The sequence below is a fragment of the Arvicola amphibius genome, chromosome 3 (genome assembly GCF_903992535.2).
Source record: "Arvicola amphibius chromosome 3, mArvAmp1.2, whole genome shotgun sequence".
Lineage (NCBI taxonomy): Eukaryota > Metazoa > Chordata > Mammalia > Rodentia > Cricetidae > Arvicola > Arvicola amphibius.
The window spans coordinates 125,442,303-125,453,923 of record NC_052049.1 but is presented as its reverse complement, the minus strand read 5'-3'; positions in this window follow the sequence as shown (position 1 = coordinate 125,453,923).

Sequence of the window (11,621 nt, the reverse complement as noted above, 5' to 3'; positions counted from 1 at the left end):
CATTGCCCTGGTTAGTTCATCCTTTGCTGTAATGAGCAAGAGGTGGGGCCAATTCTCGTGCTTTCATGCCCTCAGAGGGAGCTCTCCCATACCTATTATACCTTCAGGGATAGCTCTGTAAGGGCCGAGGGGGTAAGGGGGACATCTCTCCCCTGCGCACACTGCTGCATGACAGATGAATAGTGGGGACTGCCCTACCACACTCACAATTTTGGGGCTGGCTCCCCCAAACCTGAGCCAACAGGGTCAGTTTTAGTGTGGCTGCCCAGGTGAGGTTTAGGGCCTGCTCTCAAGAGTGCTGCAGTTGGTGAAGGGCTGGGATTGTTCTCCTGCTCTTATGACTTTAGGGCCATATGCTTCAGGTGTTGATGAGGGGGCATCTCATGACAGACGAGTAATAGAGACAGCTCGAGTTAGCCCACTCGGTCCTTCACCAACATGGTCAGCTCCGCTGTGCTGTGGCATTTTTCACTTGCCCCCATCAGTGTGAGTGAAATGGATTAATTAAAGATGCTGCAGATCCCCCGTGGCGGCAGGCAGTGGGCAGGGGATCCAAAGAGCAGTCAGTCTCAGGCAGGAATGGCTCTAGGTCCCCAAGCAGTGGCTACTCCAGGGCAGGGAGGCTCTTGGTGGTGGGCAAGAGACAGAGACATGGATAGGCACACCATGCAGAGTGAGGTTAGATATTTATTTAGTGGGTTATGGAGGGGGAAGGGAGCAGGGGAGAAGAGCAGAGAGAGGCAGAGAGAGGGGGAGAGGGAGAGACAGAAAGGGGAAGGGGAGAAGTGGGGAGAGGCAGAAGTTGCCTCTTCAAGAGAGAGACGGAAAAGGAAAGAGACTCAGGTTGCAAGCAGGAAGGAAGATCTGCCTGCCTCAGCAGACAGGGGATGGGGGGCTGGTGGAGTAGGCACGGCTTGTCTCTTAAAGAGACAGAATAGATCATTATAGTGAGGACCTGACTTTGCAAATTTCATTTTAAAAAAGGGGCTTCCTCTTAAGCCATATAATGAATGGGTGGGGGGGTGAGGCGGGGAGGGGGGTGCGGTGATCTCAGCTTCATAAATGTGCTGTGATAGCAGAAATTTGAACAGATACTCTAAAATGGCCAATTAAGAAGATAGGGAGCAGGGCCTTAATATTTAACAAGGTCCAAATGTTCTTGGGAGGTATCCTGTCCTTGTCAGTTATTTATGGCTCTTTGTTAGGTTTTTGCTCCTAAAACCTGGCCAATGGGTTCAGAAACTACCTTATGTACTCCTCACCCAATCCCAAAACGATAGGACTCCAACTCCCCTGACTACTGCGCTTCCCCTTTAAAAGATCTCCCCTTCCCCAGGTTCAGGGCTGCACTTCCCTCACCTGCTGCGTTGGTGTGGTGCAGGTGTGGTCCAAACTTGAGTTTAAATATTAGTTAAAACCCTCATGTTATTTGCATTGGAAATCCGGCTCCGTGAATTCATTTGGGGACCAGAAACTTGGGCATAACACCCAGCTCAGATGGTCATGATGCTGGTCAGGACCAGGCTTCTCTCTCCCTGAGCCCAGGGCAGTCCAAGAGAACACTCTGTAAGAAATACTGTTATTTATCGGGTGTGGGTTCACGTGGGTCCCATGGAAAGAAGAAGCAGAGGCACCATAAGGATGATTTTAGCCTTTCCAGGGAGACTCGGAGTTAGCTACAGGGAGCCTCGGCCTCTCACAGACTGAGAGATTCTGTCTTAGCCCAGGGCTTTTGATTGTTATCCAGTTTGCACAGTTAGCAAGTTCATTCCCATATTCCAAACATCTAAGTCTCTCAACAGTACAATGGCAAATGCAAATTCTCTATCAAGGAATGTTACGGTTTGCTGGATTTTTTTCCAACCAAGTTTTGCGTGGGCTTTGAACCTTTGGGAATCTCTCAGACATGATTTACATATTTTAAAGAGAAGGTGCTGAAGACAAAGGGAAGATTAAGGCTCGGTGCAACATTCTGGAATCAAAGCAGCTGCAGCTTGGAGGTTCTCTCCCTGCAGATACCCTCCTGTTTATGCTGAACATATGTAGCCTTACAACAAATACAGCCTCTTTTCTTTCTTTTTTATAATCTTATATAAGTCAAAACACATCTTAAGGCCAATATGGTTACTATTGCTAGAACAGGAGTAAAGCTTGCTAAAATAAGAAATTAAAGTGATTCACAGGTGTTTGATGGAGCTCTACCTGGGTGGGGGGGCTCCTCACCCTACTTGTAGGACTCAGCTATGATAAGCTTAATAGAGTCCTGAGTCTCAGTAGTTTTCCCTGAGGCAATACCTGGTTCTGATAAAGACCACAAACTGAGATTACCCAAGTACCACCTAGGAACAGACCATCCAAAGAAAATTCCTAATGTTCCAACCATTGTAGATAGGATCACCTGCCAACACACATCCACCAGGATACCCGTAGACAAATGTCAGCCAGTTAGGGGTCCTGAACCTTAGAAATCCCTCACCCCCACCTTTGCTACTATAAAAACCCAACTCTAACTGAGCTGGGGCTCTCCAATCACTCCAATGCATTGGACACACAAACTTGTGTAAGAATAAAGGCTCTTTGCTTTTACATACAGGATCCGGTCTCCTGGTTGGTTGGGCGGGGGAGGATCTGTGATCTAGGCATAATACTACCCAGTCTTGAAAAGCCCGTGGATGGGTATTTAAATAGTCTTTTAAGGAAAAACCATGTGGTTTTCTGGTTCCTTCTTCCCAACACCTCTCTGGGGGCCAGGGGACCCTCTGGGAGCGTTTTGCTCATTAAACATGGACTTTTAATTTTTATTTTGGCTCGGATTGATTGGCTGCTTCGGTGGAGAGGCTTAACATTGGGGTTCAGAAACCTTTCATCTGGTTCATTCTGCTGGGGGGTGCTGATTTCCTCCATCAGCCACACACTGGGAAACGCATCTCTACCCCACACAGGCTGTCCCCCCAGACTAGATTGGCTGTTGGCCCAGTGAGGTGCCCTTTTTGAGGTGCCTTAGAGGCCCAGGGTCTCTTCTGATTTTGGAGGTCCCTTGCCAAAGATGCAGCTGCGCCAGGATCCAACACGTTACTGAAGCAAAGGCAGCCTTTGTTCCCCAGGGCAAACGTCCCACTCAAGGATAAACCCCACACACTGCCCTTTTTGACCCAAAGTCTACAGTTCTGGACACATTGTATGAGGCTTCGGATTCCAACATGATTATGTGAAATGGGCAGCTGTGTGTCAAAGCCAAACCCCCTAAATCCCTTGGGGTGTCTTCTACAAAATCTGTTAAAATTAGGGCTATCTGACAGCATATCTTCTGAAAGTCTGATTTCTCTGCACTAAGGCCTAGTCACAATATGTACTTGACAATCAAGATGGCCACCGGAGGGAACATTTGAATTCACCATCCTCCATGACCTTAAAATTTTTGTGTGCATGGGGAGAATTGGACAGAACTGCTACATGTCCATGGTTTCTGGGTACATTCATGCCCTTCCCTCTGTAGCCAGAATCCCATGGCACCGGTCTTGTTGGCTAGGGTCATAGTGCCTTCAGAATCCTACCTATCTGGGAACTGCAGTCCTGAAAATCCTGCCCTAACCAGTCGAAGATACTGATCCCTCTCCCACTCCCCCCAACTCTGCATACCCATCCCCCTCCTACAGGGACACAGGTTCTATTCAGTGGCCAATGCTCTTCACAGTCCCTCCCCTACCCACCCCTTCTTCTCTGCAACAAAGGTCCAGGAGCAATTTCCTCCTTATCCACTTTCCTCTTCTCCCCTTCCTCCTAAGGCCCCTCCCTTCCATGCTACAACCTACATCATTTACCCTTCCACATACCGGCCTAATCCCCCTGAGTCCTCCACATCTTTTCTCAGACCTGGTCCTGCCCTCCTCTGCCTTCTCTGAGAGGTAGCTAGAGTCAATGGAATTGTTCAAGTCCACACTCCTTTCTCCCTTCAGGATCCCACAGATAGAAAGGTGGTTGAGTTCTTTTTGTGCTAATCATATATATATATATATATATATATATATATATATATATATATCTCCATCCTTTCATTATCTATTCCAAGCCTACAATCTAACATGGCATGATCTCTATGTCATCCAGGCCTCCACTCTTACTCCCGGGGAGTGAGGTTAAGTTGAGGCAGCATCTAGACAGTGTGCAGATCAGACCCACCTAGTGGATAACATGGTCCCTGTGTGGGACTTGGAGGTGCCAACTACAGAGCCCTACTGGAACTATCAACAAGGTCAGAATGGCCAGCAGAGGCGGGACCTCTGTCAGATATTTGAAAGAAATTTTAAAAAGCTGAGGAGGGTCCCTAATCCTCCATTCAGAAATTGGTGAAGACAGCCTTTAAAGTTATTAATGCCCAAGAAGAGGAAGCAGAGTCTTCCTGACATAACAGGCTGTAGCAGAAGGCTATACTTCAAGTCCACACCTTGGCAGTTGCCCTGTGGCCACTGGTGACCCCACAATGGGGTAGGGGAAGCCCACAAGGTTTCATCCTGCGGGAGCACAGCCCAAGTCAGCTCCACCAGGAGCCTGCTACAATGCAGTCAGGAAGGCCATTGGTCACAGTATTGCCTTGACTCCCAGACTCTGATGAGGCCATGCCGCGTCAGCTGACAGCCTGGGCATTGGAAATCAGAATGCTCCCAAGTGGACTTACCCTCTATGCCATGCCATGGAGGTCTAGCCTCACCGATACCGGCATCTGAGATGTTTTCACACACACAAAAAAAAAACTCTGTTATTGCCTAACTCTTTTTTTTTTTTTTTTTTTTTTTTTTTGGTTTTTCGAGACAGGGTTTCTCTGCAGCTTTTTTTTTAGAGCCTGTCCTGGAACTAGCTCTTGTAGACCAGGCTGGCCTCGAACTCACAGAGATCCGCCTGCCTCTGCCTCCCGAGTGCTGGGATTAAAGGCGTGCGCCACCACCGCCCGGCTGTTATTGCCTAACTCTTGTTGACACTTTTACAAGATGGATAGAGGCATTTCCCACCTCCAGGCAGACAGCAGATATGGTGGCTCAGACACTCCTGGACCATACCTCAGACTGGTATGCCACACACCATACAAACAGACAATGGGCCAGCTCCAGGGTCATAGAGCTTGTGTATGAAGCTCTCAACATTTTCTGGAAGCTCCACATTCCTTAACTGTCCACAACCCTTGGGACAGGTTGAGAAGGCCAATGGACTCACCAAGAGCTCTCTATCACACTCAGGCTATCTTGCCCCTCCCCCAGCCCCATTTTCCCATTGCCCTTGCCTGCCTCTGGGCAACCCCATGCTCTCCTACAGGTCTAAGCCCTTCTGAGATCCTTTACAGAAGGCTCTTCCTCCTCACTTACCACCTCCCAGCCCAAACTCCTCCGCTAGCCAGGTTCCTTCCCTACCTCTCGCTTCTGACACATGCTGACAGCTGTCTCCCTGCTCCCATGCCCATGGATTCAACTGCCCCTGAACCTGCCCCACTCTCCCTGGAGGACAGAGGTCTCCTCAAATAGCTAGCTCCTAAGTTTCTCCAGCCCTGGTGGAATGGACCCCACATTGGATCCTTTCCACCCTTTTGGTTGTCATGGGACATCAACGATTGTACCATATCTCCAGGCTTAAGCGGGCACCTATCCACAATGAATGTTCTGTCCGGCAGTTGGGATTCTCCACCCTCTGATTCTCCAAGATGTCCCCATAAAGGGCCTGTCTGCTCTTCTGCCTTACTCATTCATTTTTTGTCAGTACAATGGGGGCACATCTCTGTTCCATTCTTGCTGACAATCTTCACTCTTCCCATGGCTAGCCCCACTCACACGGCCAATACTAATAACCAGTTTTTCTCCTAGTAACTTGCCTTCTCAGCTCCCTCAAGGAACAGATGCCTGAGGTATCTAGGGTGGCAGCTGACTGAATACTTTTTCACCCATACCTCCCACTGAACCTGCGTCCACCGATTCCCTAATTGACTCCCTGACCCCCCTCACCACATCATCCCAAACCCGCAGGAAGTAGCCAGACATGAACCCTGAGCCCATATACCCAATCTGTGATGTTTGGGTGGAGCTCTGCCTTGGGGGCTCCCCACACTCCAAAACCTGGACAGTCTGAGAAAACCTGCAAAATGGAGGCTCCTCCACCAGAGATGCCTGGGACCCTGCCTGCAGGATATTTAAATAGCCTCTTAAGGAAAGGCTATGTGGTTTTCTGGCTCCTTTTTTCAGTCTCCTCTCTGGGAGCCAGAAGACCATCCTGGAGCATATTACTCATTAAACTGTGACTTTTAATTCTTAATTTGTCTTGGTTTGGTTGACTGTGTCAGCAGAGAGACTTAATATCAGGGTACAGAAACTTTCCTCTCTGGTCTACAAAACTTCCTATAATATCCATTCCTGTCATATCAGTTAACTTTTTGTAAAAGTTTCTTAATTTCTTGCTATAAATCATGAATCATTTGAGAAGAATTAGGGTGACCCATCAAATACACCCTAACCTTTTCCTAATCATACTTGCTCTCATTAAGATTTAAAGGTGTAATACAAAGAATGTAATATTCCAATCACATTTTAGTTTTATCTGCTCCTTTAATATTTCTAACTAATCTCCTAACAATATAACAATTTGCTTTATATTGGCTAATTCATTAACTATCTTACTGTCCTTTTTACTTTGTTCAGTCCAAAGTTTATGGACCGTTTCTGCCGGTCTCTGATGCACTCAGCAGCTGAATTTCGTGAACTGCAGCAGTAGCAGTCAGTTCAATTATTCCCATTATTCAACATGTTCTTCCTAATATTCTTTCAGTGAGCTTCTGTATCAAGATCATCACAGCTGAATCTGGTCATGGCCTTAACAACTTCACTGGTGTCCAGATCGCTGGCCTTGCTCTAAGAATGTATAAATTTTCAGAGGTTAAGTTGAAAGACAGACTAGAATTAACACAGGTGTGAAGGTGCCAATACACCCAGTCAGATTCCTTGTTGATAACCTTCATCTCACAGAAAGGAAGATGTATGGAACTAGTAGCATTACTCTGTCCATCAAAACCAGATGCATGAACATTATAAAACGTATTGTGATAATCTTAGCCATACTTGAAAGATTACATTTAGACATTAAATTCCATTTCCCATACAAATATGAATTTCTTGTATTCCCACAGTATAATTCTTAATCTCTTTACCTTCATCAGCTGAGTAGGACCTTGGCTGTCATAAGGACCAGGTGGCTAAGAAGATTAATTAACCACTGCAGGAATATCCAAATCTTTCAAGCTTACTGCTAAATTATTTGGAGGATTGGGAATATATGCCCAGTAACTATGATCAGTCCCTTTCCCCTGTACATTTACCACTGACAGCACAGCAAGGAACAAAGTTGTAGCCTTCAGAGGTTTCTGAGTCATATGAGTTATCACCGCTTTTGTCACACAAACTCTCAAGCTCTCCCCAGGTGGGAGGATTAGTTGTCTGCTTCAGAGGTCTCCTGTGTCTTTCTTTCCCAGAGTAATCTGAGAAGCTGAAACATTCAAGAGACTTTTCTTGCTCATGTCAGATTTTTGTTAATTTGATGGGATTCTGATGTGGAATTCCCCTCTGTGTGCTGTGATTACCATTAATGAATAAAGAAAACTGGCTTGAGCCTATAGCAGGGCAGAACAGAGCTAGGCAGGGAAAACTAAACTGAATGCTGGGAGAAGAAAGGCAGAGTCAGGGGAGAAGCCATGGAGCTGCCGCTGGAGACAGACATGCCAGAACCTTGCTGGTAGGCCACAAGCCTCATGGTAAAATATACAATAATGGAAATGGGTTAAATTAAGATGTAAAAGCTAGCCAATAAGAAGTTAGAGCTAATAGTGATTTAATTAATATAGTTTCTGTGTAATTATTTCAGGAATCGGGGCGGCTGGGAAATGAACAAACAACCTCCTACTACAGGATCCATAATTTTATCTCTTGTGGAAACATAAGCATACCCTCAATGCTAACTTAACATTTTTCCTGAATTATTTGGATGCTAAAACATTTATAATACTTAGGCTGTCTCAATTCAGCAGTTCTTCCATAACCTGTTGTTTTTCAGCAGTTATTACTCCTGTTTCATTAGTGTTTAAGAAATTTATAGTTAGTAAGGCTTTATGCAGTCTATCCCTGAGGGTCCTCATATCTCCCTTATGTTTAACAAGCATCTCCTTTAGACTTCAATTAAATCTTTCAATAATTGCTTGCTCTGTAGGATTATATGGTATTCATGTAATGTGTTTTATGTTATAATACACACACAAATTTTTGTTTCATTTTACTAGAAACATTAGCTGAGGTATTATCAGTTTTAATTTGTATCGGTATGGTCATCACAGACATTGCTTCCAATAAATGTGTAATTACAGAAGCAACCTTCTCATATACAAGGCAGATGCCCATTGAAATCCAGAGTATGTATCAATGGTATAATACTGACATTCTGTATTAGCATGTTCAAATGCCAAAGACTCAATTAAAACCTGTCTAGCACCAGGATCAGCTATGCTCTATGTACTGCTGACATTAATCTTTGCAAAACATGAGTGTAGACATCCCCTTGACCTTGTGTGATTTTTTTTTTTTTGAATTTTCAAGACAGGGTTTCTCTGTAGCTTTTGGTTCTTGTCCTGGAACTAGCTCTTTTAGACCAGGCTGGCCTCGAACTCACAGAGATCCACCTGCCTCTGCCTCCCAAGTGCTGGGATTAAAGGCCTGCGCCACCACCGCCTGGCTTGACCTTGTGTGATTTTTGTGAAGGAGACAGATCTGTTTCCTGGCTCCTTGAGCTTATCCCAGGCCCTTAAAGTCACTAGATGTCACTGCACAACAGTGGCATCATCCAACTGTACCTGTCTTTGTAAATTGGCAAACTGACCCTCTCTTAATAATTGGTTCTTTACTACATTTGCTCCTCTAGTCTGATTACACCGTCCCACGGCTGCTGCTACTTCTCTCCACCAAGTAAGCCATTGTAATTGAGGACTAGCTTGAATTGAAGAACACATTTTTTTGTTTTTGTTGTTGTTGTTGTTGTTTTTTCGAGACGGGGTTTCCCTGTAGTTTCTAGAGCCTGTCCTGGAACTAGCTCTTGTAGACCAGGCTGGCCTCGAACTCAGAGATCCGCCTGCCTCTGCCTCCCGAGTGCTGGGATTAAAGGCGTGCGCCACCACCGCCCAGCTGAAGACCACAGTTTTAACAGTATGGGCTCTCCTTTCTGATGAGCTCTCCTCAAAGCTCTCAACACTTGCTTCCTTACCGTCAGTTTTCATTGAACAAGAGACGTTCATTGCCTGAAACCAGTGGCAACGCCATGAAGTTAACACCAGCAGCTCTGTACCTGTTTGTCCTTCACTTCCTCTCCATTTCCTTTAGCAGGCATTTTAATACCTGCATAAACCTTCGTTCCTGAGATAGGAAGTTTCCTTGGACCCAACCAATCCTGGAGTCCTCTTGCCCCTAGAAGGCACTTCCTGCAGACCTTAAGAGTGTTCGGATCCTCTGTCCTTCTTCAAGAACAATTCTGTTCTACATCAAGCCCCACGATGTTGGCTTGCCAAATGTTGTAGATCAGGTGTGGGTTCACAAATGTGCTGTGGGAAGAAGATGCAGAGGCACCTTAAGGATGATTTTAGCCTTTCCAGCTGAGACACTCTCCCTTAGCCCAGGGACTTTTGTTATCCAATCTATACCTTTAGCAAGTTCATTATCATATCCCAAAACATCTCATCTAAGTTTTTCAAAGGGACAATGCCAAATGCAAATTCTCCATCAAGGAATACCACAGTTTGCAGGATTTTTCCCAGCCAAGTTTTGCATGGGTGTTGCACCTTTGGGAATCTCTCAGACACTCTTTACACATTGTAAAGAGAAGGTGCTGATGACAAAGGACAGATGAAGGCTCCGTGCAGCATTCCGGAATCGAGCCAGCTGCAGCTCTAGAAGGGGTTATCCCTACAAAATACTCTCAAGTTAAAAAGTTCAAAGACTTTAAGCCTAGTCTCATGGGTTCAGTACTCATATCAACTCCTGCCCTGGGGCTACCACACTAAAGGTGGCTCTGACTGTCCAGGAACTGAAAGTGTGGTGCAGGTCAAGGTGGTCTTGAAACCTACTGGTCCCAAGCAGACAATGCTGAAACCATGCCCAGAAAGTTCCAACAGGTCAGGCAACTGGACCCTCAGGGTAGCACTAGCTGGATTGGTGCTTGAAGGGGTGGAGTGAGGGAGCATGGGACACATACCCCAGAGAGGATCCCTGTTTTCTCCAGAACAGAGAGGTTAGTGGCTTCATCCTACTTCCTGCCTTCAGGGCTGTCACCTTCTGAGCCAGGGTTTGGCTTTCTGGTTCCTTTAGTCAGTTGTGTCTTCTGACTGTAATGATTTCAGCCACATAAAGCTGATACTTCCGGGTTCTAGGGGCCGTGCAGGTGCAGACAAGCCCTCAGGCAGAAGTACCTAATGGTCCCCAGGACTGTTAAAGGGTCCCGCATGACCCACGTGAGGCTTGGATTGCATCATCCACGCATGACTCAGCTAAGCCTTTACACACATGCGTGAACTTCATCATCTGCATATGACATAGCCACATCAACCCCTTGAGCACATGCGCTAGGCAGCTTTAAGAGCTGGATGAGCCATCTTCCTCTCTTTATCTGCACACTGACTTCCCCAGGCCTGTGCACGCCCCTCTAATAAACTCCTAAGCGGGTTTGTTGCGTGTTCCGTGTTTCCCTCTCACTCACATAAGGTAATTTCACTGATAAGGCCAAAATTCTGATCTCAGTGTCAAAGTCACCTAGAAAAGGAACAGAGACATCAGAATCTCTACATCTCAGGGTCCCACCTCAGAGTCCCCCAGAAGAGAAGCTCTGCTTGTGCCACCCCCAGTGTCACAGCCATCACAGACAACCCTTCTTCACGTGCCCATTGACCAGAGACACAGGACCTTGCTGAAAAGACAAGCTCCTTGCCATGGTGTATCAGAGCTCCACCTGAGGAGGACACAGCTCAGGAGAGGCTGCTTTGGAACAAAAGCAAGATGAATGGAACCCTTCAGATCAAGAAGCATTGGCTCAGTCCAAACCCTACCACTCAGCAGGGTGAACTGAGGCATGTGGTGGATCACACACCAGGAAGCCATCATCCTTCTGCCAGGAGACCCACAGTCAAGGGGCCAGAATCCTGAAGGGATTACCTGAAAACTGCTCTAGAAGGGAGGAGGAGTCAGAAGGCAGCAAGGGAGGCATGGAAACCCAGAAGAGAGGAGGGGGCTACCCTGTAGGAGCATCCATAAGCCTGGTGCAGGGGGATGTGGTCTTCAAATCTAGTTAAGCAGGCAGCTTAACTCCTGGGCTCAGATTCCCAGCAAGCAGGTATCCCAAGGAAAGGGACCTGACCTCTCTGGGCATAAAGAGGGGATTGGCTGAGACCCTGAATGACCCTTAGGTACCCACACTCAGTAGAACCCTAAAACCGGTATATCAGCTCAACCCAAATGAAAACATGAGATCAGGAATATGGGATGGTCAGACCCCAATTTCCATGGCAGATTTTTACCTGTAAACTTCTCCATTCTGAACTAGGAGAAACCCATGGCAAT